General features: G+C 36.9%; 1 long non-coding RNA gene across 3 annotated transcripts; it reads left to right on the top strand.

Annotated features, from left to right (window-relative positions):
- LOC122828474 lies at positions 1–26,943 on the top strand. Of its 3 annotated transcripts, none has more exons than XR_006370234.1 (3): positions 1–120; positions 403–468; positions 26,238–26,943. It is a non-coding gene; the product is annotated as an uncharacterized LOC122828474 (long non-coding RNA). The 3 variants fall into 3 exon arrangements; XR_006370235.1 differs by lacking the exon at positions 26,238–26,943 and adding an exon at positions 25,199–25,417; XR_006370233.1 differs by lacking the exon at positions 26,238–26,943 and adding an exon at positions 4,194–5,351.
- The last annotated feature ends 686 nt before the right edge of the window (positions 26,944–27,629 follow it).

Raw genomic sequence — 27,629 nt, 5'->3', positions numbered from 1 at the left:
CAACCACCATAAAAAAGAGGAAGAAGAAGAAATAGAAGGAAGTGCTGAAACGAATAATAAACGTGATTTTGTGGCGAGTGTATTTTTCAGAGCTCCAGTTTCTAACTCAAGCTGTTCATGGTGAGATTCGGGTTAAATATTTTCTCAAATAAATTAGAATGGTGTGTTAGAAATGTGTTTTTCATATTAAACATCCATTAATTATCTTCCTATTTGATTTGATTTCTGTTTTGCTGCTGCTAATGGTGCTAGCTCTAATATATCTAACAGGACCAAGTCCATTATGATCGTTTGTTCCAACAGATATTTTGAAACAAAACTTTGAGGCGTTTTTTCTCAACCCAAATGTTTGTGGTGTGTCCTCATCAGCCTCCATAACCTTCACTTCTTGTTTTTGTTTAGAGATTTGCGTCTTCTATAACCAATCAGCGTCATTGGCCGGGCAGGTACAGAGCAGAATGTCTGCAGGTAGGTGGAAAACATAACAAACATGCAGTTTTGTAATTATGAGTTTTAGAAATCACAAACAGGAAGATTGCAGCACATTTAGGCCAACATGTTCAACTGATCATGGATTTTAAGAATATTTTATTGACTTTTTCTTGAGACTTTCTTTAAAATGAAATTATTGCTGAGTTTGTTTTGGTTGCATTTACCCAGAATGCCTTGCGCTATAGACCATTTCCTACTTTTGGAGCGGTCTCCAGTCCGCTTGACGTTAATCGAGGCATTCTAACCGAGACTGAAGTTCACTTTTTTTCCCACATCAGAGTTCGATTACGTATTCTCACCTCCCAAACAAACCAGACTTTCTAACAAATTAACACACTTTTTCTTACATTTTTATGGCAAATGTATAGACCTTATTAACAAATAGATGTAAAAACACTCTTATTGGTCAAACAGGCATGATGTTGAAATAAAAAACAAATAAATATTAAATCCTGGAGCATTCAGATGATCATCGTTGTGCCTGAAAATAAAAAGCAAAACGTTCATTTTCTAACTGAGCGGCACAAACGTAACAGAACAACTCCCTGTTTTTCACCACAGTTAACTATAAAACTTCATAATGTGGTTGTGTGCTTCTGTGTTTAATTTCATATCATCATCCTTTCATGTCCAAGTCAGAAAATTCACTTTGCCACCAACAATGAAACACTGAGCTCACATCCAGTATCAAACATCAAACAAAACCCTCACAAGTTACTAAACATGAAATAATTTAAAGAATAAATTACATTAAGACATTTTCACCCTCATGTTTGCCTCTTTGGGCTCAGGGAAGCTTCCGGTCTGGATATTCACTCAACCTGCTGCTCATAAGCAGCTTCACTTATTTCATTGGCCACTTTGACCACTCAGACGCACTTTGTAGAATCTTAATTAGCCGTTCCCCGCAGACGGATTGGACGGTTGAAATGCTGCTGGCGTTGTGATGTGATTACTCTGAATTGTTTCACAGATGCCCAGTTCACTGGTTGGACGTGCTCAGACTCTCAGAACGTATCGGTTGCTTTCCTTTAATCCACCTGAGATGTTCATGTTCTCTTCTTCTTTTTAGTCTGTTCTCTTTCCACATCCGTACAGTTTTTACTTCTGTCCAAAACAATGCCAACCATAAGACAGCATGTTAGGATGTTTGGTTTCGCTCCCTCCATCAGTTTGCAGCATAAAACCACAGCCTGACCTCCTGCTGTGACGTAGACCTGTCCCAGAATTAGAGCATTCGTTTAGCAGAAGAGGTGAGGGGCTAATTGGCCTCAGTGTGAAATGTTTCCAGTTGTGACAGGCGTCAAGTTGCTGCGTGACGAATCAAAAAAACCAAAAAACAGCTATAAGAAGCACTCCCCTTTCAGGTAAATATGTTTTAAAGGGGATATATTATGCAAAATAAATATATGTATATATATATATGCTTCTAAAAACATCCCAAACATAAAAAAAGCCAGCCAGTTTTTGCTGTAAGTTGAACTTTTTTGATGTCTGAAAAACGAGCCGTTAAAAAACGTCTAAAATGTAACATCACAAATCACCAGACACTCCCTGTTACCGAGCAACCCCAGCAGAGCTCTGCCCGTTACCTAGCAATGAAATGTAGCTCCAGCACAGCAGGTCAGCTGGTTTTATTGCTGTACAATGGCTGCTGGAAAAGACGTGTTTTGTTGTTGACTTAACTCCCAGAAACCACTTGCTGCATCCTTGCTGTTTGTGCAGTAGGCTCCACTTCTGCTTTTCAAATATGTATTTTTGTATGATTGCGCATCAGTTTGCAGCCATTTTCTCATGTGAGTGTAAACGTTGAGATTGTGGCCATCAGCAGATTGTTTGGTTTTAAAGTGACAGAACCCTAAAAACAGCTCAAAATGGGCAGAACTGAGCAGATTAAAAATCTCATTATCTAAAAATTATTTTGTGCAAAAAAATGTAATGAATGTGTTTTTATAGAATATAGCTCTATCCTAACCTAGGGAAGCACAATAAATCATAACACCATGATTTACAGTGGGAATATAAACAAGTGCCTCTCTTTTGTTTAATTCCTCACACGTTTTTCAAATGGAAGTAATGATTTTATAGCTGCTTCCTGAGACGCATTAGGCTCAGATTTTCTTCCTCCATCACTGAGTTTTCAAGTGATCTTCAGAGTGACAAATGGCCAGGAGAGGAGGGGAGCAGCTTTTACTCTGAAGATCAGATTAAAACCTCAGCGTGGCGCTGAAGAGCCGACTTTAAATGAGTCTGAACTCAGCGGAGAATCAACAAGCTGAAGGCATCTGCTGAGGTTTATTAACTGTTGGCTGTTTGGAAACACCAGACACAACTTAAAACCAGAAATGTTCACTTTCCCAAGTCTAAGTTTTAAAGGGAAAGTCCATTTTAAATTGGTTTAATGCCGTTAGGGGCCAGTATCTGAAGTCGAAATAAACTCTGGACGGAATCGATAAAAAGTCTCTGAAATCGTTTAGCGAAAAACTGGATTCAAGTCTCCAAAACCTTTCAGAGGAGAATCGGAGTAAGGTTTTTGGAATGCAGTTCATCGTTTAGTTTTAAATATTTGCTATGCCAGTCAGTAATCTCACAAGTTCAGTTTCAAGTCTTTCACAAGCAGAAGAAATGGTGTCAGAAGTCGAGTCTCCAGCCTTTGGCTGTGTTCATCAGCAGGGCTCATTTCTGTCACTGTCATTATTTTGTTGAAGAAGAAAAAAAGTTTAGAATAAAAATATTTTGATGGAAAACTGGCGTTAAGTCTAAAAGCAGATGGAAGGAAACCAATGAAATGAAGGGAAAAAGCAAATGTTTTCAGTTACAAAATGAAAAACAAATTAAGCTTAAAATGAAGTAACCCTGGAAACGACACAAACCCCTAAGAAAGCCTCTGGGGTTTGTTAGCCAAGCAAAGATAAATCAGTGAATAAATTTACTGAGATAAGCCTCAGAGAGCAGCTTTGTTTCTGCTTTGAGTCTTTAGGGTCCAAAAATCACAATAAACACTTCATTTGAAAATCAATTCTTAGATTTTTCTTGGTTTTCTACAAACTTCACGTCTTCTTAACTTCAGTGATTTTAATTAAACTCTGGATTCTTTGGTTGTTTAAACATAGATTATGCCCACCATGTTTTTGGCCCTTCGTTTAATTTTTTATTCATAACAGAACGTTGATAATTACCAACACTTCCTCCACACTCAGTCTTATCTGACCTCCGTTTAAATAAGTTTACGGTTTTATACGAACTGGCCAGGCAGCGAGATTTCCTCACAATAGATGCACATTAGAAAATGCTGAAACCGAACTGGTGATATGATCTCTGCTCATTACTGACTGCACGTCTGTAAAGTTGCTGCAGTTAAAGCCGTAAAATTTGTATTAAAATATTCTGTCCGGTTTTAGTGTTGTAGATAAACTGTGTGGCCGTTTGGGGCGTAATCTAAGAGTTTCCAACAGGACTGGGTGAGAACTGGGAAGGTTATCAAAAATATCTGATCCCACTCACAAAAAGGATTAATTCTTTCAATAGAAGTCAAATAATTATCCATAAAAATAAAAGCCTATAAACTCTATAGTTCTTAGCTCCTGTTAAATTGCTGTTCTCTATCTGTTCTCTATGATCACTTATTTTCCTCTGCTCCTAAAGAAATGAGTTTTGCTCTGAATATGTTAAAACTCAGCATCTTTTTACCTTTTATCCAGGTAAATCCAAACACTCCTCCATGTGATCATTTTGACTGCTTTGCCACATGATTATCCTGCGGATGATGTGACTGAGTGATGTGACAAAGTGTAGCGGTGTGATACTTGAGAGCAGCCAAGTCATCTTCGGACAGCTGTGCTGTCATCAGGGTCACACCTGGAGCAGCGGCACAGAGCGCTTCTGATTCCAGGCACACAGGACGGCAGCCGGTCCTGAGCCTCACAGACGAGCCTGAGACTCTCATTTCGTTTAAAACAGAAAATGTGTTAGTAATGAGGTCTGAGCTGCTAGTTTCCATTTTACAAAATCCCTCAGAGAAGCTGGAGGTTCTTCCATTTTCCAGTCATTTTAAAACCCAACTTCACACATTATCAGACTGACAATTAAAGACGAAGGAACATTGAAAATGACCTTTGGAAATGTCCTTGTGGCAGCTGAACTGCCTCTGAAGCATGAAACAGAAGTTAATTCTGCTGCCCACACACACCCTGCTGACCAAACATTGGGTGGCGTGAAGGTGAGCCATCTGCATTCCTGCAGCCCTGCAGGGTCTGCAGACAGAGCCGGAGCATCAGGAGGAGCTTTCCCTCTGCCGTATCACTCACCGCCCAGTGGGCTCGTTTTGAAACGCTCTGGCTATAAATACGTACTTCAAGACTCAAACAGCAGAAGGTTAAACAAAATTTGTTTTTTGTTGTTGTGCTTTTGAGAGAAAGCTGAAGTGGAGGATGATGGATGGTTTGGGATATGTTGGGTGAAAGCAGAGAATGTCGGCCTGTTTTACCCGTCACTCAGTGACTTTATTCTCAGAGCTTTAAAAACCAAAAGCACTGCAGGAGTGAAGAGCTCAGCCAGCTTAAAACGCTCCATAGAGGATTCCTCTGAAAAGCTCAAATTATTTCTGACAAACTAAAGAAAACAGTGATTTTTTATTTTTTTTTTACCAAAGGTTTGGACCTCTGGTAAAAGTTTCTGTTGCCAATATTTATAGATTTGAATTCAGTTTTTTCTTTTTTTGTTTGTGACATTTAAAAAAAAAAAGGTTTTTGTGGGAAATGGACTTGAATCAAACCACATTGGCTGCGTTTCCATTCTGCCAAAATTGGAATTACAGAATTAAATTTGCTTAATGCAAATGCCAAATTAAAAAAAATTAAAATGAGCAAATAAATAAATAAATAAAAATTTTTGATAAAAAGTTTTTGCAATTGGATGATTTGGTTTTTCGGTTGTATTGAAATTAAAATATTTCTCAAAATTGCAATGGAAAATTTTTTTATTTTGATCAATAGATGTAAATCGATTTGTATTTTTAACACATTCAGGTGTTAAAAATAGCAAACAAATTGGATTAGGAAATACATTTATTTACATTTTTTATTTTATAAATCTAGCTAAAGACGTTTTCATGTGTAAAATTTTCAGGATATTTTTCAAAAATACACTTCCTATTAATTATAATTTTTTTCTATTCTGGCAAACTGTCATCTAACTTTAAGGTGTGATTCATTATTTCAGTCAGTATTAACAATATGCATCGTTTCCACCTTAGGCAAGAAAATTATAGTTTCCATGGTAACAGATTATAGACCAGGTCTTTGAATTATACAAAGATAACTCTGCTACAGTAAAAGGAAAGTTGGATCGTCTTGGTTGGAGTTAAATTCAGGAAAGTACCAGAGAAAATAAAATGGACTCCATTATCAAACACGGACCGACTCTCAAGTTGCTCTACAAGTCCTGATGTTTTTCGTGAGTGTAAAATGTGATGTTTTGGAAACTTTTTGGGAGTTTTTAGTAGTTTCATGTTGTTTTGCCTTCCTGCTGACAAACCACCAGGGGGCGTAACACACTCAAAATATTTCATAACTTCTTAACTTCCACTTCATTCCCGGTGATTTTAGTGCAGTGAAACTTTGAGGCCCAATCAAAGAAATATTCAAGATTTCTGTTTCAGAAAATGTTTTTTTAAAACATGAGTAAATTTAAATGATGTTGTGAATTGGGAATAGTTAAGTTATTCACATAATTTGTTGATTGATTCAAAAACATTTGTTAAAATATGAGCCTTTAAAGATTTTTGCTGTAGTTCATTTTTAATATGAACTGTTGTAAAGCTCAGCTGGTAAATAAATCATAAACTTCCACAGCGGGAATTTACAAAAATACAAAGTTTTTCTTTAGTGTGCAGATTGTGTGTGGACAGATCGATATCACATTAAATGTGTGGATGTGCCAAAACTTTCTCCAGCTGAACAGAAAAAAAACTGAAGTTATTATTTTTGGACCTAAAGAGGAACGATCTAGAGTTAAAGATCTAGAGTTATAGATCTAGAGTTATAGATCTAGAGTCAGTGCACAGCTTCAGTTATTATCACTAAAAACCAGCGATCAGTCCGAAACCTGGGAGTAGTGATGGACTCTGACCTGAATATTCAGAGCCACATAAAGACAGTCACAAAGACGGCCTTCTATCACCTGAAGAACATTTTCAGGATTAAAGGACTAATGTCTCAGCCAGACTTAGAGAAACTCATCCATGCGTTTATCTTCAGTCGTATTGATTATTGTAACGGCGTCTTCACAGGTCTGTCCAACAAATCAATCAAACAGCTACAGCTGATCCAGAATGCTGCTGCTGGAGTTCTCACTAAAACCAGGAAGATAGAGCACATAACACCAGTTTTAAAGTCTCTCCACTGGCTCCCTGTAGCTCAAAGAATAGACTTTAAAATACTGTTGTTAGTTTATAAATCACTGAATGGTTTAGCACCACAATACATTAAAGATCTGCTGCTGTTGTATCAACCTTCCAGACCTCTCAGGTTCTGGTTCTGCTCTGTATCCCCAGAACCAGAACCAAACGAGGAGAAGCAGCATTCAGCATCTATGCACCACAAATCTGGAACAAACTTCCAGAAAACTGTAAAACAGCTGAAACACTGACTTCCTTTAAATCTCAACTAAAAACCCACTTGTTTAGAGTTGTATTCAAAACGTAATCAATTGCAAATTTATTGACGGAACCTGACTTGATGTTCTGTTTTTATTGTTGATTCTATGTTGCATTGTGTTTTTGTGTTTGATTTGATGTAAAGCACTTTGAAATGCCTTGCTGCTGAAATGTGCTATACTAATAAAATTTGATTGATTGATTGAATAGAAATGGAGGATTGCAGAAAGAAGAGGATTCTGGGTAATTAGTTTGGCTTTCAGAGAGATTACTGAGGAATAACGGGTGAATTTAGTAAGGTTATGCGGTTTAATATGTAAAAAATTTGGTTATTGTAATAAAAAAATGGGAGCTCATTTTTCAAAGTCATGTATTCAGTGTTCTTCATTTAAGAATATTTAGATAGAAACTAAACATTTAGCTACAATACTGAATACTTACGTAGATCAGATAATTTAAACACCTGCTCTGCTGATGATCTGTCAAAGAGTCTGTATTTACATCACCTTTTCTATTTTATAGCTGAACCCAAAAGTCACAGATTTCCACAGCACATCTACATCTTAAAATTGTCAAAGTCAAGCTAGCATAAATGAGCTACTTCCTTCTGCCTTGCTGTTTTTGTCATAATTAAAATTTTTCTCCTGACCTTTTCTAATTGTTGAAATGTTGAGAATTAGTAGCAAAGCACCGCGTGCCTTTTCCTTTTAGATATCACATCATTACATTTAAGACTTGGTGTTGTGTTGGGGGCAGATATGTAGTAAAATATTGTGTTCCTTTTCAGATTCTGTAAGTGATATTTTATTTTACTGACCACCATGTGACATACGATTGAGCGTCCTGTTTCTATTGGAAGAACCTGCATATATTTACGTCTATTGGTTTGGGTTGAATGTCATTTTTCATTTAGTCTATACGTTTTGTAAGGAATGAGATCTGACAAGACTCAGCTGTTGTCAGTGGGAGTGGTGCAAATAAAATGTAATTTATATCCAACCCCTCAATGACAAAAGGAGTACTGAAACAGTGACTGAGGTTTCATCAAGGACGGAGCAGCTGTCGGTTGTTTTTCATTTTAGTGACATGTTGTGATGAGAAAAACATTATCTGCATAACGACGTCTCCGCAGAGTCTGACAGCAGCCAGCAGAACGGCACAAAGAGTTGATGGGACTCATCGTTCACCCATCAAACGCTGCCACTTAAAGTTCCCTGAAATTTCATTACACTAAAAAAAAAGGTAGCCAGAAAAACAGGAGAAAAATTCAGCTTCTATTGTTTGACTATAAAAAGTGATGAAAAATGAACAAATGTGACAATTATTTACTTGGAATTCACTCAAATGCTTGGAAATATTTAGATTGAAGCTCAACATTTATTTAACAAGCCAAATGTTTAGCCTCTAAATATTTTGCTTGAACTAAATGTTTAGTAATTAAGCTGAATATTTAGCTTAATTGGGAGTTTAGGTTCGCAAGAGCCATCTTTTGTTTTAAAAACATTTAGTTTAGAGCTAAATATTTAGTGATAACTAAATGTTTAGTTTATAAGCTAAGTATTTAGGTTGCTAGTTTGAAACCCTGACATTAATAAATGACATGGTGAAAATGTTACTTTTGAAAATGAACCTCCATTTATGTAGCAGTCTCGTCTCAATGCAAGTTTTATTTCAATATTACCCCAAATAAAAACCTGATAATGCTCCTAAACTTTTAATTTGAATATCAGATAATCTGCAGCAGACCCAGAAAAAAGTTTGACATCTTTAAAAACTGAATTGATTTCTTATTCTGCTACTTGTGAACGCTGAAGACAAGGTGGAGCAATGTCACAAAAAAGATGAAGGCATTGCTCAAACACCTGAGGGAGAGCTTTTCAGACAGATTTGAGTTCTGACTATCTCCAGGGAAGCTGTTAAATTTCTGCATGACCCTCTTCACCATCAGCCCAGATGGAGCGCTCTCTGTTAATATGAATAATGTGATGCTGTTTGAGCAGCTGGAGGTTCAACGTGAGTGACGGACACCGAGGTTTTCCATAAATTTACAGCTTCTCCTCTTTGTGCAAAAACGGGTGACCCACTGTGTCATTCTCTCTCTATTTCAAATGTCCAACATTTTCTCCATTTTAGGATCCCAAACTTCATTGTATTTCACTGGAATCACACAGAGTAGTGAAGTTTGTTGGAAAGGATTGGAAAGTTTTCAAAACTTTTATCAAATGTAATCAGAAACTGGGGAACATTAAGAACATTTGATCCCAGCAATGTGAAAATCCAGGAAGTGACACTCTGCTGTTTGCTAAATGTGTAAATAAACCACTTTCCAGATTATGCAACGATCTTCAGTCATTTCCATTTCTCTGCAGCCAAATGCCAAGTTAAGATACGGATGGATTTGGGTGACATTTGGTCCCTTTACTGTCCACTAGTAGCTTTGAGTCAATTTATGCAAACTGATGTGCAGATGTACTATTGTAATGTAATACTAATAATATTTTACACCAGGAAGTCATCAGTATGCTTCATTCTGAATGTTTACTATAAACATAAATTCTCTAGTTTGGTTTTGCTGTTTGATCCACATGGATGTAATTAAAAAGCATTAGATGAGATCAGCTGTGACATAACTCAACCACAGATGGTATTTCTGTTAAAGCTGGAGTCTCTGAAGAAAGAAACCTCAGAAATGTTTCACATCAACATGTCAGCCGTCCACTTATCAAATTAAGGAGGTTGTAACCTTTTCACACAGGGTCAGGCTGCTCTGGGTAGCTTTTTCCCTCAAGAAGTGAAGTCATCATTTGAAGACCAAGTTTTCTCTGTCTGATATAAAAATGCGGCGCCTGGAAGTCTAACAAAAATGCAAAAAAAATCAGCCAACATTTAATCTTAAAAGACTCAGGCCTGGTCCACATGTAGGTGGATTTCTGGGAAAACTAATACATCTTTATGTGCTTCGGCCGTTTATCCACATGAAATATTCATTAAATATCAAAAAATATCATTCATAACAGATTTGAGCAAAGTGGAGGTTTGAGAAAACGCTGCGTTTGTTTGAATGTGTACATGAAGAAACGGATTTATGCTGCAGCGCCTTGCAGTCTGCAACAAAGAAATGTAAAAAAATATCCACATACTTGCTTTAACGTGATTCCCAATCGACATCAGCTTGTGTTTTAATAACTTTATATTTTAATATATTATTTAGAAGTATTTCAAGCTGTAGACTCATTGCAATGTGGCGTCACACAAATACAACCCGATCCCCGGCTTCCTGCTGGAGGGCAGAGAGCTGCTCGTCAACGATGACTAGCATTTGTTTTAGCTGTCAGGTTGTCAGCTTAACGCGGTAAAACTTACATTTACACGTGATGTGTGAAAGAAAAAGAGACGCTGTGCTTTGCTACTAGTTGTCAACACTACAACAACTAGATGACAAGGTCAGAAAAAGGTTTTAATTAAAAAAGTAAGGGAGAGAAAAGTAGTTCAGTTATGCTAGCTTGACTTTGACAACCTTAATATTTAGATGTGCTGTGGGATTTGGTCTGTTTCAGTTCAATAAAAAAAAATATAAGAAGACCTACACACCAACTCTGATGCTGCATTCAGACCGAATGCGATTTGAGCGTCATGGGCGTTTACATTCAGAATCGAGTCGAGCCAAAACACTCTCAATATGTCATCCGCCATTGTTCAAAGTAACTGGGAGCAGAAAAAAGGCAAGAGACTCCTCCCAACACGCGTTGGCCGTTATCATCTGTCTTTGTTCAATAAAAACTGAACACAAAATATTCAGCAAAGACGTCCGAGGCTCTGTTATGATTGCAGAAACTTTCACTACGTAATGTTTTGGTGCCACTCTCAGTTTTATCCGCCATTGTACAAAGAGACTGGCAACAAAAAACAAAGGCTTGCCCCAACGAGCAGCGAGAGCGATTTTGACGTCTCTAGAGCAAAATGTCAAATGTCGGACTTCAAAGTGCAAACGAGTCCAACTTGAAGCGTCGTATGTTTTTTTTTTTTTTTTTTTTCTCATGTTTGAATGTGACAGATCAGCATTTAGTCTGAACATTTGGTTGATTAGTTAATTTAAAAAATCACTTCTTAATAATCACAAAAGAAACATCAGGTCTGAGAACATAATACTGTAACGGACTGACTGTTCTGTTCTGTTCTTTGGAAAATGTGTGTTTTATGGTGTTGAATCCTGATACAGTCAGTTGCTATGACAACGTCTTCTGTTTTATTAACCTTATATCCATAGACTATTTAAAAGTAGCTCAACTATCTGTCCACACAAATTAACCTTGTGGTGCCATGTTTAGTTCATAACAGGAAGTCGTGGTTGAAACAATCTGATTGGCTTACAGAGGGTTTACTTTTGCTCTCTGCTGCCCCCTATGGGTGTGGCATGTTTAAAACAACGCTCAGGAGTGGATTTGTGTGGGTTTATGTGGATGAAAACTTTTCCAAAACAGATTCTGTGTATATAATATAATTTTATTAAACAATGTAGCAGAGATATTCATGTGTACGAGGTCTCTTATTTATACTTATCTAGCAACCCAGAAGTCCAGAGGATACTTGTACTTTCTTACAGTTATTTAGCAACCAGAACCGGGATTAGAACAAACTTAGAATCCAGAAAATCTACCTTAACAAATACGTTTTAGATTCTTCCAACCCAGAAAAAGAATTAGACCAGAGGATAATTACTTATACTTGTTTAGCAACCCTGAATAAGAGTATTTAATTTATATACTTTGGATCAACATTATTAGACTACTTTTTAGACGCCTGTTCTTCCAACCCAGAAATGGACCAGAGGATACTTAGCAACGCTGAACAGGAGAATAGATCAACATTAGATTCTTTCTCTTCTTTTGCTCTTTCCTCTGGTTTGTTATTTTGTTTCCATTTCCTTTTAATTCCTGTAAAGCACTTTGTATTGCCTTGTTGCTGAAAATGTGCTAAATAAATAAAATCACCTTACCTCAGATTCTTTCAGAAACAGATAAATTTAAACATCTCAGCTGACTGGTAGCAAAATCGTTGATATGTATGGTTCACTCTCATGTTGATGTTCCTTTTAATCCGATAAGTAAAAATCTGGGTTCAACAGTGTGAAACATTCATCTCTTTCTTTTATCAAAAAAGCTGTTCAAAAGATCATGTCTGTTTTATCTGAACAATAGAGATTAAACAGCACTTCGAGAACCAACTGGGACCCATTAATATCCAGCAGAGATGCATTAGATGAAGTGAAGAAGAACTACACCCACGTTACGTTTGAGACCCTTTGTATAATTTAGACGAAAGCCCTGGTGTGCTAAAAAGCAACACAGACTTTTAAAAGCTGCAGGGTGTTTATTGGCCACGTTGTTTTTCAGACCTGACACAGTTTCAAACAATCCAACAGTGTGATGCCGTAAAAAGCCCCCTGGTGGCCCAGAGTCATGGCAGCAATGTCACAAGATAAAACTTAGTGACATATTTCATACGTTCACTTTAGCGTTATGCCATGTGAGTGTCACATGGCATAATGTGCTAAAATACTTTGGTCCAATTTGACTGAAATATGAGTAAAGTCACTGATCTAAAATCTTACTCAATCAAAAGTTCACTTTATTAAAATGTTACTAATTTACCATTTTAGGAACAGAAGAAGATGAAAGAGGAGTTCATAAATAAAAATGCTAAATAAAACATGTCAGCATATGACATCATAAATATTTGTGAGGTTTTATGTGTATTTTAATGTGACATAATGTTTTTATTATTTTTTTAAAGATACAGTTTGATTTTGAATGTAAAATACTTCACTAAAAACAACCTAAAAAGTTCAGATATTGTAAACAACTTAAAAAAACTTTAAAAAGTACAAATTACAACAAAGTGAATAAATTTAACCACTTCATTTCCACCCTTGGAACTAAGGCGGTTGATTTGTTGATCGATCGGTTGATCAGTTAATTTGTTGATCGATCAGTTGATCAGTTAATTTGTTGATCGATCAGTTGATTTGTTGATCGGTTGGTTGATCAGTTGGTTTGTTGATCGGTTGGTTGGTTGATCTGTTGATCGATCGGTTGATCAGTTGATTTGTTGGTCGATCGGTTGGTTTGTTGGTCGATCGGTTGGTTTGTTGATCGATCGCTTGGTTTGTTGATCGATCGGTTGATCAGTTGATTTGTTGATCGATCGGTTGATCAGTTGATTTGTTGGTCGATCGGTTGGTTTGTTGATCGATCGGTTGGTTTGTTGATCGATCGGTTTTTGTTGATCAGTTGGTTTGTTTGTCAGTTGGTTGGTTGGAATATCTGATCTCTTCTTTATGTGTGAGTTAAATAAATTTCTAAGATACAAAACAAATGTGCCTCTTTGAAATATTCATTCCTTTCATATCTTTAATATTTATTTTAACATAATTTTCTTAAAACCAATTATTTATCTTTATACATTATCTTCCTTCCATTGATTTCCCATAATTCAATGCAAAAATATTTTATTGATCCCAAAGAAAACTAAATGCTTTTGTAACTCATTTAATTAGAATTGAATGAATGTTGCTGTATGATTAAAGTTTCCTTTTCTTGCCATAAAGAAACCTGAATATCATCAGTGGTTATTGTTTATATCCACAGGACAAAGAAATAATAATAAAACTACTAAAGTTATTGATAATTAAGCTGGTTTAGATACACACCTCCTTTCCTTTTTTATGTCTCCTGATGTTTTGTCCTTTATGTATTAATGTGGTGTTTATATTCAGTCCTTTTTGTTCAACAAACTTTAATAAAATAACTGGTTTTATTTGAATCAGGTTGTTAAAACAGTAAAATAACTGGAACATGCAGGGACTCATATTTTACTGTTAATAAATGAAAATTATCCTTCAGTCCTGAATATTTTGAGTGCATAAAAAATACTGTGATTATTATTCACTGCTGGGTTTTATGTAAAAATATTCTTTTTATTTGGAGATGGCATTTAAACTGAGGTGGTTTAAGACAGAAAGGTCAGCTGTGCAGGAAATAAACCTCTGAAAATCAAGTGCAGTCTGAAGATGATCTTTTCTTTCATTCTATATTTTTAATATTGAAAAAATATCAGGCAAAGATAAAAGAAATGTATTAAACCCAAAATCTATTTATCCTGTTTCTTCTTCTTTTTATGTTGACTCTTTGTTGTTTGGGTTTTATTATGGGTTATTCGTAATTAATTGATTTTGCATTATTCATTCTTTCTGATAAGTTTGTTTTTATAAGTTATTCTGCTTTTCCTCATCCTGAAGAGTTTCTGTTGTGTTTATTCTAGTTTAAGATTTTTCATAATCTGTCAGTTTCCTTTATGCCGCTCTCATCAGGTTTTGTCATTTCGGTTTGTTTCTGGCCTTGTAGTTTGTTCTTTAGCTCTGATTCTTTCATTTGGATTATTCCTGTTATTGTCTCAGTTGCTGCGCTTCCATTACAAATGTGCTCAAAACTTTGCTAATGCTGACAAAACACAATTTCACAATTTCAGTGCTTCCACTGAATAAGAAATGCAATTAAAATCACACGTGAAGAAGTTTGTTCATGTGATAAGACACTAAAAAACATCATCCCACAACTACTTCCTGCCCGTTTTTGTTTTTGCCAGCTGTAACATCCAGTTGTTGATTATGTCACTTTTGTGATGCAAAATTTCTATACGGCAAAAAATTCACCTCATAAAACTTTTTATTGAAAAATTAGGGTTTTGTCTTTTTCAAAATTGCCACATTCCCATTAAATAATTGCCGTTGCAATCACTAACATTGTTGTTTTGAAATAATACCTGCAAAATGATGAGACTAACCTTTGAACTGGTCTGATCCAAAGAGCCGACCGGCAAACATTTATCCAACGACTGAGAAACAAACAACAAGCTCCTAAAAATGCAAACTGCTGGATCAGACAGACAGATCATATGCTGTTGGCTTTCAGAGAAGTTTTTCTGTTTGAATTGCTTATGACTGCACTGCAAAAACAAAATATTTTTGCTCTACTTCTAGTAAAGACATCTTCATAAACAAAAATAACTTACAAGTAACTTTTCAGAAACATATAGGAGCTTGTTTTACATCAACAATTCCTTAATATTGATGAAAAAAGTTCTAGTTCCACTGGCAGATTATTTCACTTATTTCAAGTTGTTACCTAGCAACCCCAGCCAAGCCCAGGCCGTTACCTAGCAACCAAATTCTAGTTCAAGACATTTTCCCATGTTATGTGAAATAATCTGCCAGTGGAACTAGAAATCAATATAACTGATTTTTAAAAAGCTCCCATATCTTAGTGGAAAGTTTCTTTTAAGTTGGTTTTGTCTTAGTGAGATATTTGAACTGGAAACTATAAAAATACTTGGTAAGATTTTGTGTTTTTGCACTGTACAAACTACTCTGTCTTCCTCTGCTACTGGAATTTCTCCTGTTTTTTGCTCTGACTGTGATAAAACGTTTACTGCAAAAAAAGATGTCAAATGTTGCCAGAAAGAGGCCAGAATTACTTGAAGTTTTTAGCTGATTGTTTTGAGAAAGTTTTTTTTTTATTTCAGAGATCTAACAACAGCATAAAAAGAACAGTTACACAATAACCTTTACACAAAAGAAAACGTTTGGCTTATTGCTTGTCAATAATGTCTGTTGACGTATTTTATGGTAAAGGGGGAAAACGAAACCCAGCAGCTGCAGGAAATGAGCAAATACTTGCTGGTCGTCTTTTTCATCTCCTGTTTACAAGATTATGTGTAAAAGGTTGAGACAGCTCAGCTCGGCCTACTTCCGCCTCCACAGGGGGCCGACTAATTTATCCGTTTTCCAGTTGGGGGGCAGTTTGCTGCTGCATCCAGCAGGAGGTGGCAGCCAGAGCGAGTCTCATGAAAGCAGAAGGTGATGGGGGGTCGGAGGTCGCTGCTTCACGTTTATCACTCATCACAGAAAGTAAGAGGGAAACCGCAGCAGGAGCCACTCTGAGTTAAATAGTCATAAATACTGACACTTTTATCTGACAAGAGCTGCCACTCTAATGAAAGAACAACAGAACATTTATTCAGTTAACTGAGGCACAATATCTTCTTGAAATTATTATTCACAATCCCCAAACATATAACCAAATGTCCATATCAACCTTTTAAAGAAACTTGAATAAGTTTTGAGTATGATGATTTTTTTTTACTTGGCCACACACACAGATCAAAGGTGCACATGAAGTTGCAGTGCAGTAATTAGAAAACATTCCTGTTGCTAATCGATAACAGCTGGTTTAAAACGATCTGATGGGCTTTCAAATCGTTCCCCTTACAAAAGCACGATGTTTCCCCCAGTAACTTTATTTTAAACAAGAAACAGGACGCCAATAAAATAAACATGGACAGTATTGAACAGGACATTAACATAAACACAATGTCTAGAGGATTATAAAACATTTAAATTATGTCAAAATTAAGTTAGCGCTTGAAGGTTGGAGTGTTTCAAAGGTAAGTGTAATTTAAATTTAAGCATTAGCTAAAGCTAAATACTGTTGGTGAGGAGAGTTAGCATTTCCTGAGCTAGCTTTTTAGTTTAAGGGGCAGCATCATGTAAAAAGGGCTCTTTAATCTTTACATCATGTTATAATGTTCACCTGGATCATTGCTTTGATTCTTTCCTCCATGTTTCAGAAATCCTTTAATCTCTATGGCAACCACACAGCCGTAGAAAAACCTTCGAAGCTCAGCTTCTCTGCTACTCAACTCCTTCAGACTAGCCAGCAGCAACAAGCAAACACCTGCTGAGTGCATTGTAGGAGCTACTTCTCAGAGCATCGCTGGTAAAAACGTTAAAATGTTAATAGAGACGCCATGTTGGAATGACTTCCTGAAGGCGGAGTTTCAGACAGAGCAGGAGTTTCTTAAAGAGACAGAGACCAAATTTCAAGGCACTAAATAAAATCAAATCACTTTTAAGACAATTTTGATTTGTACAACATTTTTATGACAACTGAATATAGCACAGTTATTTGATTGTGCTATAAAACACAGAATATCCCCACTTTAAGACAAATCTAACATACATTTAACTTTTCAGCACTATATAGGACCTTGTTTTAAGTCAATAATTCCTTAATTATTAATGAAAAAGTACTATTTATAACCATAAGTGAAATAATCTGCCAGTGGAACAAGGTATTTTTACTTAAGATGTTTTTTACTTTTATTTGATTAAAAGTAAGTTTTTGCTGAGTGAATGCAAAACATGCATTACATCATGATAATATGCAGTAAATTGTTTAAACTTAAACTGAATGTTTATGTATTTTTTAAAAATATTTCAAAGATAAAATACAAGAAGTACGGCGGAAAACTTTAGGAGAACCCTTCAAACATCTGTCGTGGCATTTAAGCAAAAGTTGTTAAATTTTAACCACTTTTTACTGAGCCTTCATACAAACTGTTGCTTTATGAATATTTAATGGAAATATGCTTACTGAAACCAGGAAGTTCAAAGTACCAGAAAGCTGAACTAACGCTGCAGGAAACTTTTTCTCTTTGTAAAAGAAAATCTCATCGTTGCTCAGGGAACGTCGGAGAAACTCCACAGCTGCAGGCTGTTAAAATTTCAGAGTCTTAACAACCAGAAATGTTTTGCTTTCTATTCCAGAGTTTACACAAAGCTTTTCTTAGTGCAGTTTAATTACAATCAGTCTTCAGAGGATCATGAAGACATAATATGGACACATTACATTTCAGTGAAACTCAGTCGTGTGTCATAAATTACAGTCAGAACAGATTGAGGTCGTCAGTAAATCAAGTCAGAATTATAAGTTATTAGGGACAAGCTGGAAAACCATACATTTATTTATTTTTCTTATGCCAAAGCACACAAAAAACTACATATAATTTAAAAAACTAAATACACAAAACACCAAGGTGTTTGCTCATTAAGTTTGCTCATTCTTGTTTTCTAAAATAAATCCAGAGGTAAAGTTACACTTGGAGTTGCAGTGTTTGGCGTTCAGATAGCCTGACTTCATCTGGAGCTGCAAACCAATTAATGAGGCTCTGAGGGATGATTTGACTGGTCCATTTCAGCGTGAAAGAAACAGGCGTACAGAGCAAACAAAGAGCAAAGTATCACAGCTGATTTCTGTTTCACACCTGAGGCGTTTCTGCAGCCCTGACTTTGAGCTGGAAAAGTTTCAAAAGTTTTAAATAAAATATCCATTGCTGGTTTAAAAACTTTAATGGCTAATTATAGTAAAACCTCAGTAAATCTGAAGAAAAGCTTTATGGCCTGTACAGGACATGGAATCAGCTGGCCAAAAGTCCAGGAGCTCAGCTTACGTTGCTAGGTAACAGGGATGGTTTCCCCTGGGGTTGCTCGGCAACAGTGCAGTGTGGCTCAGCACTTTTGAAAAGGCTCATTTTCCAGGCACCAAAAACATTAACTTATTGTTTTTTTTATGCATTTTGACTGTTTGTAGAAGCAGCAGAAACCCGAATGGAAGTAAGAAACCTTCAAAATGTGGGGCTCTTTAATAAAATGTCAACCTCTTTTTAAAAAATTATTTCTCAAAATGAGAGATGATAAATATTTTATGATTAATTCAATTATTTTCCATAAGCTGCTGTACCTGATATTTAAATCAGAGCTTTTTCAGAGACACTTCTTCAGTCAGGGAGGACAAAGGAGCAACATTATTACGGTAAAACGAGGATGGCAAAGTCATTTACTCTTTATATATTCATAGAAACACAAATCAGACCTATAGAATGAACTGAATATAAAAGTTTATGAACAAAATCTGATTTTTATGACTTTATTCTGCAGGTTTTTAACAGAAACCAAACAGCCTGCAGGGAAATCAGATGCTGCAGCTGCTGTCTGTCTGTTCTGATTTGCTGTTTTTGGAGTCTGTCTCACAACAGCAAAGGTTGAAGAGCAGCGATCTGTTACCGTGACGCCGCCAGAGCGGCCTGATATAGAGCTAAAATACATAGAATTGCAACAGAGGAAGCAGAACCATTTATTAATGGTGCTAAAGATTCAGTTGACACGTTTCCTACAAGTCAGTAAAGTGTTATAAAACAATTATTCCTGAGGATTCCTGAAGGTCTCTGAAAATATTTTCTAATTTCAGACCAGTTCTTCTGCTACATTTGTGAGTTTTATTTTAAAATATCCAGCCAAAAAAACCAGTTTAAAATCAGATTTCTGGTGTGAACACGAGCCTGGTTTGTTTTTCTCCTTTAGGAGACTTTCATAGGATTATTATTTCTGTATTTCTTTGTTGTCACGCAAATCAAACAAATAGTATCAGATAGAAAGATTAAAACCCAGCAGATTGCATCGAGTCAGCAGCTGCATTTCCATGAATAAACAGTTTCACAATGTTGGTGTTTCTATCAAAAAAGAAATTAAAACTAATTTCAAGTCATTCACTCGATAAATCCAAAAAAACTGTTACATAAAATATATTCATAATTCAGCCATCAGAGGAGCTGTTATGTGATTTTAAGCTAATAAAATAAAATCTGATAACTTTTGTAAGTTAATAAACTAAATGTAGTTTTAGTTTTAGCTTTTCATTTTGAATCGGTTGTTTTTCTCATCATCCTTGCAGTGATTCCTGTTTCTCTTCCTGTTTCTCTTCCCTCTGCCTCCCTGCCAGCTGATCCGCCGCCTCGTGTCGGTGGACGTCCAGCACGTTTCCTTGCTCTCGTTTCCTCTCCTAGTTTCTGACCCAGTTCATGTCCCTGGATCTTTCCTGCCTTGATTTCTGGATCTGCTGCCTTTCTGTTAAGTGGACATCAATTCCCACCTTTCCTTTATGCTAAGTTTATCGCTTCCTGCTTCTCGGTGCATTTGTGGATCGTTTTTATGTCTGTTAATGATTTTGTGTTGAGGTCTTTCTGATGTTATTGCATAACATCAGAATGACCTCTAGCAGGTTGTTTATAACTAAAATCTCTCAGATGTGGCAAAATGCTGCAATAAAAAGTGATGAAGAATTTTCAGAAAGTGTCGTAAAAGTTCACATTTGATGCTCGATTAAGATTTTTTTATGTTTACTGAAATCTGATTATCTTTTAAATTGAGTGTTCATTTATACTAGTAATTGATTATTGGTGTTGCACAGCGTTGCTCTGCTACAGGAGAAACAATAGATGTAGCCGTTTATGGACGGATCGTAAAGTTTTTCAGGATCAATAATGACAAAGGAAGCTGATAAAAGAAAGAAAAACTGCCTTCACTGACACAAACTGCTTTCATAATTTCATCATTTTAATTTTCATCCATTGTTTACGTCCTGATTTACCTCATCAGGCTTCTTCTGGTGCAGAATTATGATTCATGTCTCATGTGAAGTCTTTAAAAGTTGGTAAATCAGTCGTGTTTCATGGGCTTTGAAAACTGTTTGATATGAATCCGGTTTAGTTTCATATGGAAGTGAAACAAATCAGATAGTTTGGGTGTGAGAAGATCAGACTGCTGTGAAGAAGCCAGATAAACGTGTGTGTCATGTTTGTCTGCTCTGTGAACATCAACACTCATTGCTTATTATTACAAACACTTGATGGAAGTTGTTGCCACCAATGTTACTGTAAGAGGCAATAAATGTTTCCACACAGAGTAAAAAATAAGCAAAGACAACCTTTTTCCCTGCAGAGTCAGAAGGGCTCCTCAAACCATTTATACTTGTAAATATTTTGCAGTTTCTGAATGTTTAGGTGTTTTGGAAGTTGTTGCCTTGAAGCCAGATGAACAAATGAACCGAGAGCTTTACAATCTGCTGCTAACGCTGAGCAAATCCAACACAGAGACCCGGAGAACATCCAGAGCAGCCAAATCAACACTTCAGACGTTTCCAAAGAAAAGAGACTGCACCGCTGCTGTCGGCTGTATAAAAAAGCTTTCATGCAAACAGAAGACAAGGACTGATTAACACAGGATCCTCTCCATGGAGAGGGGAAAACCCCTCACACCATCCAGTCAGGAGAGCAGCTCTCTGCAGGAGGAGGGCGTTTATCATGGAGTCAGAACAGCACAGAGTTCAGCCATTCACTGGCATTTCCATCCCAAAGGTCAGATTAACCTTTTGAAAAACATGAAAAAGAAGCACCAGGAAGATTATTTTGTGGACGGATCGAACTTTGACCTGCAGTAGAAACACAGCAAAGAAAAACTTTAGAAAATGTTTGATTTAGTGATGAAAAAAGAATCTGGAAAACCTTTGGATGCAGCTTGATAACCGAGCCAGAATTCACATTTCACCATTTCACCATTTCACCTGTATTTAAGCAGACGGAGATTTCTAGTTTCACTTTCTGCTTCATATTTGGACAAATATGAAAAGGCTGGCAAAAAAAAACAAAAAAAAACATAAAAAAATTCCTTTTAAAAAAGTAAGACTATTTTTTGCTTTGTAATTTATAAAGTTTTCACTAGATTTGATTGTACTTACCTTGTATTTAAATATAATATTAAGACATGTGGCTTTAGTTTGTGAATTAGAAAACCATAAAAATATATTATTAGGGATTGTAACATGTTAATTTCAGTTAATTATTTACTTAATTTAAATTATAAATGTTAATTCAATTAAGCATATTTTCAAAAAGGTTCTGGAAGCAGGAACCGTTATATTTGTGTGTTTCTGATACAGCCATAAATCTGACGCACGGTCAACATCCTGTCAGAGTGACGGACAGCAGAAGAACTTCTCTCGGCCCGTCGAGGGTTAATTTCTGCTTTAACAAACGATCTGATTGGACTGTGGGAAACAATACTGTTGTGTTCAAGACGTGCTAGGAGGAGTTAGCCTTTCAGCTTTTCAAGGCTAAAATAGCATCTTAACGCTAATCATGTAGCAGCAGCCCAGATGCTAATGCTAATGTCAGTGAAAGATGAATTGGTACCAATCTGATGATTGAATAAACTAAATAACAGATTAAAAACAATAAATATTGTTGTTGTTTAGCTTTTATCAACTTAGGGTTTTTCATTGTAAATGTTGCTTATTTTGTCAGTATATAGGTTTTAATTAAATTGTGATTAATAAATTATAGACCTTGCAATTAACATCAAACATTTTGACCTTTTTGGAAGAAAAGTTCCTCAGATTTTAAGAATTGTTAATTTTTTTTTATTCTGAATATATTCAGTGAAAATGCTAAACTGGGTTTCTGTTAAACAATCCCATCATTCCTTTCTGTTCAGCTAAAGTCTATGAATAATTCTGAAGAAAAATAACTAACATTTCCCTCCTAATGTGCTCAGATCTATTCTTTTGAATTTGCGTCTATTGAACAGAACAATTCATTTGATTGCACAGTTTTCTCTCATCATTTCTCTTCAGTTCGTATGTAGATTTTTACACTCCAATGTCACCTTTTGACCTCGGTTTAATTGTCTCCCTCTTGTTCCCAAACAGGTCTATTCAGTAGTGGCCATTTTTTAACGTGAGCAACAGAAAAGGGTAAAAGGTTTCGTCCATGAGGGCGTAGTTAGTGGACCTGCTCTCTGCACCACATCCATGTTTTAAATTATGTCTGCTGGAATGTCTGCTTTTGTACGGGGATTTTCAGATTTCCAATCATCCCTCTGCTGTGGTCACAAAACAAAGGTCAGCGCTGAGGTTCGCGTCACCAGTCTGGCATGACTTTGGCGTTAGACGTCACCAGGGCCAGATTTAGGAGGATGGGGGCCCCTGGGCTGGAGTCAAAATATATATATATATATTTTTTGTATGTGTTTGTTTTGTTTTAGAGGATGAGCAGAAAATGACTGAACAGTAAGTTTTGACAACTTACAACTTTAATAAGCCAGTTGTCACAAACTACAAACAACTCTGAACTCTTTTCTAGAAAGACTAAACCATATGTTGGGGTTGAAACTAGGATATGATGCTTGCATCACAAAATAAAATCACTGAATAGTTATTGTTGCCTGGACTTCAACACAAACTATAAAACAGATTGAGTGCAAGAAAGTGCAATGCTCAAATATACTTTTACAAAGCAAAGCGAGTAAAACAATATTTATACAAATACACTCAGATTCAAATTGTTTCTGCAGTTCTGTCTATCCTCCCGCTGGCTGCTGCAAGTGAAACATATGTCAGCATTGCTTTTCTATGATGTTCGCTGTTTTCGTGCTCTCTCATGCGTTCAGTTGCGTGCTTCCAGTCACTGAAACCAGTTTCAAAGTTTGACTGAGTATTAGCATTGCTGAAAATGCGGCATGCAAAACAAAATGCAGCTCCGGTGGATGGAGAGTAGAGCAGCCACGGTCTTTCGACGTACTCACCATTTAACATCTTGCGTTTAAAGTGAGATTTGGAGAAGTGACGCTTTTGATGCTTGTACACCCGTTCTGATGCTTGAAAGCCAACATTCATATTTTGACAGCTCTCCGGTCCTCGCTCAGCCCAGTAAGCTCGCACGGACTCGTCAATTTCCCCCCAATGCGCCGGATCGGTACTGTACGGATCCACAGTCGTCTTTCCATCTGCGGAAGAAGATCCCGCTTCCACCAACTCTGACTCCACAGACGCCAGTCCAGCCACAGACTCAGTCACGGTTATAGGTTCTGGCGGGATCTTAGTGCCGGTGTTAGCATAGCTAAGGGTTTGAGGAGCGGGGATAATGATGTTTCTGCTCCATCTCCGCTAACAGGTTTAAAAAAGCCTGTCAGTTTAGGCATTTTGTTTGTCGCCTCTTTGGCGCGATGCTCTTTTTCTTTTCTCTTCCTTCTTTTCTGCGCTCCGCTGTCATATTTCCTGTTGTCCGCCATTGTAAAATAATATTCCCTTGACGCTCCTCCTCCCCAATGCGTAAGATGCGTCAAAAGTGGACCAATAACAAGCAAGCATTCAAGATGGACGTTTGCCAGAACAAATTGGAACATTTGTCATCGGTGCTGTCAAAATCATGGTAGTCATTGATTAAATTCTGACACTATCCATTCACAAAAATATAAAACATCCTTCGGGGCCCCCGAAATGCCAGGGCCCCGGGCTACAGCCCCGGTAAGCCCCTGCTAAAATCCGGCCCAGGACGTCACAAGTCTTTGTCTGCAGGAGTTTTGTGTCTCGAGACAAAGTGTGTGAGAAAAGAAAACATTTCAAGGAATTTCTGTCGGAATCAAAACCTACTTTTGATATTTGGACACTTAAGGTTAGAATGATCAGAGCCACACAAATGTATTTGTCTGAACGTTAAAATCTGCTTTTTTTCTTTTATATACGGAATTAGAAGATAGAAGAAAACATAAAATTTCATTAAACACTCACTAAGTCGTTTCTTGACATGTTAGTTTTGGTCGGTGGAGTTGCAGACATTCAGGTAAAATGTGCAGAACACATCCTGCAGGTCCAAGATTTCTCTGATTTGGTCCTGATCTTTGGATCAGAACCTCCAGCCTGGTTCCTCCTGGTGCTGCTGTGATCAGTTCTTTTGGATTCCTGCCTGGACCTTTTAGTTTTTGTATTTCTCCTTTTAAGTGAAGTTGTTAATTTTCTCCCGCCGGCCTGCATTGGGTCCGATTCGCGACAGACTTGTGTGTTAGACCAACACACACATTTCAAAACAATCTGGATGAATCTGAACCAATTCAATCATTATGATAATTAACTGATCTACATATATTCTTTCTATAAATGGTCAGTCTGCAGAAACTGTCACCATGTCATGACAGTTCAGATAATCTGTGAAAAGCCACTTTAAGAAATATTCCCATCTCCATGTTTCGCCTCAAAGTCAGACCTCGTGTTTCTTAGAGACGTTACAAAAAACCCCAATGAGCTTCAAACTCTGCAGGCCTCAGTTTGCATGTTAAACATCAATATTCATTACTGAACCATCAGGACTGAAACATGAGGCTTGTTTCTGAACGCTGCCAACAAAAAGCTCCTTGACTCCATGACAACCCTCATCTGTGATCTTTAACCCGCATTAAAAAATAAACTCCAATTATTTTCTATCAAACATCCCACACCAGCAGCGTCTCCTTCGTCCATTAATCATTTTCAAACTTGTCCTTTTGAGAAATGTCAGAACCTTTTATTAAACCGTCCACAGCTGAAGTGCGGCGGCAGATTTAACACGACTCATCGGAGGTTTATGACGTCCGTTGGCGCCTGGATGTGTGTTACACGTTTACAAAGTTTAGTCTGAATGAACATCAAGACGTCCTGAACAGATGAGACCAAATGAATGTACAGCACCAGAAACCAGAAAACCAACTCAGAAGGTGATTTGGGTTAACTCTGCAGATCAGGGGAACCTTCAGTCCAAACTCCTGACGCCTGGTTCTAACTGGGTCATCGACACGACGATGATCCAAACACAGCAGCAGATCTGGAATAGAACGACTGAAAAGGAGAAAAACTCGAGGTGTTTCGTTGATCAGACCTTCCTGTGTCTCATGAGAGCCATGAAGAAACAAACGTCTCAAAACACGAGGAGCTGAAGCAACGTGGCTGCAATGAGAAACACCTGAACGGTTCGGGTCTGATCCAATCTGAGAGAAAATGCTGCTCTGCTTTTCCTGCTAATGATGATGCTAGGCCTGTTGCAATAATCAATAAAGCAAATAATTACAAGATAAATTGTAACAAGCTCAATAATTTCCATTTGCATTATTTATTGTTTTTCTCTTTCTACCTAAAACAGGATGATAAAAGTCTCCAGTTTGGTGTTTTGGTCTCAACTGTCTCCATTTTGAAAGACAGTTTGGTTTTGTTTTGAGACTTTATATTTCATTTTATTTGTTGTTTTGTTCTTTTCTTATTGCAATAACATCTGGAACAATTTATTACCCATTACAGAAACATAGTACAAAGTATAGATACTCAGTATAACATGCAGTTGAAAGTATCCACAATTAAATCTACTGCACCAAAGTAGAGATATAAAAGAAGAACGGTAACAAAGTTCTGCCTCTGCAGAAAACCCAAAAGAATCTGGAGCAATAAAAGCTCTTCCTCTAACCTCCTGAGTAAAAATATTTTATCTTTCTATCTGCTCTGAAATCCAGTTTCGCCTCCCAGGCCTGCTTTTAATTTGCCTTGTGATTCTCTGCCAGTTGTAACAGCAACTTATTTGTCTGGATGTGCGTCTGTGAGGAGGACCAGATGTTGGCCTGTGAGGCCAGAAGAAGGACGTCTGCAGCGTGTCGACCATGAACAGGATGTCCATGAACTAAACAACCATCACTGCTTTAAAGAGGAGCTGCTCGTGTCTCAGCTGTCATTATTTTCCTTCTCTATCTCCCTGCTGCTGCTTTAGGCTCCCAGGGCTTCTCATTTATATGCTCCTCTGCCCTGAATCCTCGCCCTCTTCCTCTCTCCTTCCTCCCATCTGTAGCCGTGAGGCGGGCAGATCTGCCAGTTAATCAGGCTTCCTTATCTGCTGACCGTCCGGCACCCAGAGCTCACTTAATCAAACTCCGGCAAACAACAGCCAGCCTGGATCCAGAAGGTTTTCTTATCGGGCCGAGGAGGAAGCTCGGTGTCGTGACACCGCAGACGGAGAGGAGAACCGGCGATTGGAAAGAGAGAGAAAACGAACAGAACGTCTTGACTCAGACGTCTAATGGGCGTTTGGCTGTTCCCAATAAAAGCAGTGATGGACGGTGGTGTGTCGTCCATGTGTGATGCAGCCAGAGTTCAGCGGCTCCATTAGTCTGACACTTCCATCTCTCTCTCTGCAAACCGCGAAGGGAAAACGAAAGACTCGGTTGTTTTCCTCTTCTGGTTTGTTTGCAGAGAAGACGAAGGAAGTAAACATGAGAAAACAGCAGGACTAACTTCAGCTGTAATTAAAATGATCATTATGGCATCTTTAATAGTTTGATTTAACTTTTATTTAATGGTTTGATTTAACACTAAAACCAAGCAAATAAAGTTTCATTTTTAGTTTTTTATTTAGAGAAAGGAATATTTTTCTACAACTGGATATTAGAATTATACTAAGAAAAAATAAATTGAGAATAAAGTCAGAATATTATGACAATGAAGTTGAAATATGAGAATAAAGTATAAAGATTAATAGAATAAAGTCTTAATATTATAATAATTAACTTGTATGAGAATGAAGTCATAATAATATCAAAATGAAATTGCAATATTGCTTCATTCTCATAAAACTATGAAGTTATTCTAGTAATATGATTTTATCCTCGTAACTTTATTATTTAGTCCATCATAGTTATTCTCTGTAATTTAGGCAGATTTGTTGTCTAAAAAGAAAAAACATTTACCTTTCAAATTCTTTTGGCCTCAATTTAACAAACTTTATTACGTTTAATAAATTATAAAAAGCTGGTTTGGGTGCAAAGTTGGTTCTTCTTTTTACAAAAGTTTAGTTATAGAAAGACAAACACTTTGTGTTAGATTTAATATTTTCCATTTAAAGAAAATTATTCCAGTAATAATATTACTCTTATTGCAAATAAATCGTCTCCATCTAAGAATGC

This window comes from Gambusia affinis, linkage group LG03 (genome assembly GCF_019740435.1).
Source record: "Gambusia affinis linkage group LG03, SWU_Gaff_1.0, whole genome shotgun sequence".
NCBI lineage: Eukaryota > Metazoa > Chordata > Actinopteri > Cyprinodontiformes > Poeciliidae > Gambusia > Gambusia affinis.
The sequence above is the reverse complement of the archived record's forward strand: the minus strand, read 5'-3'. Positions and strand labels throughout refer to the sequence as shown.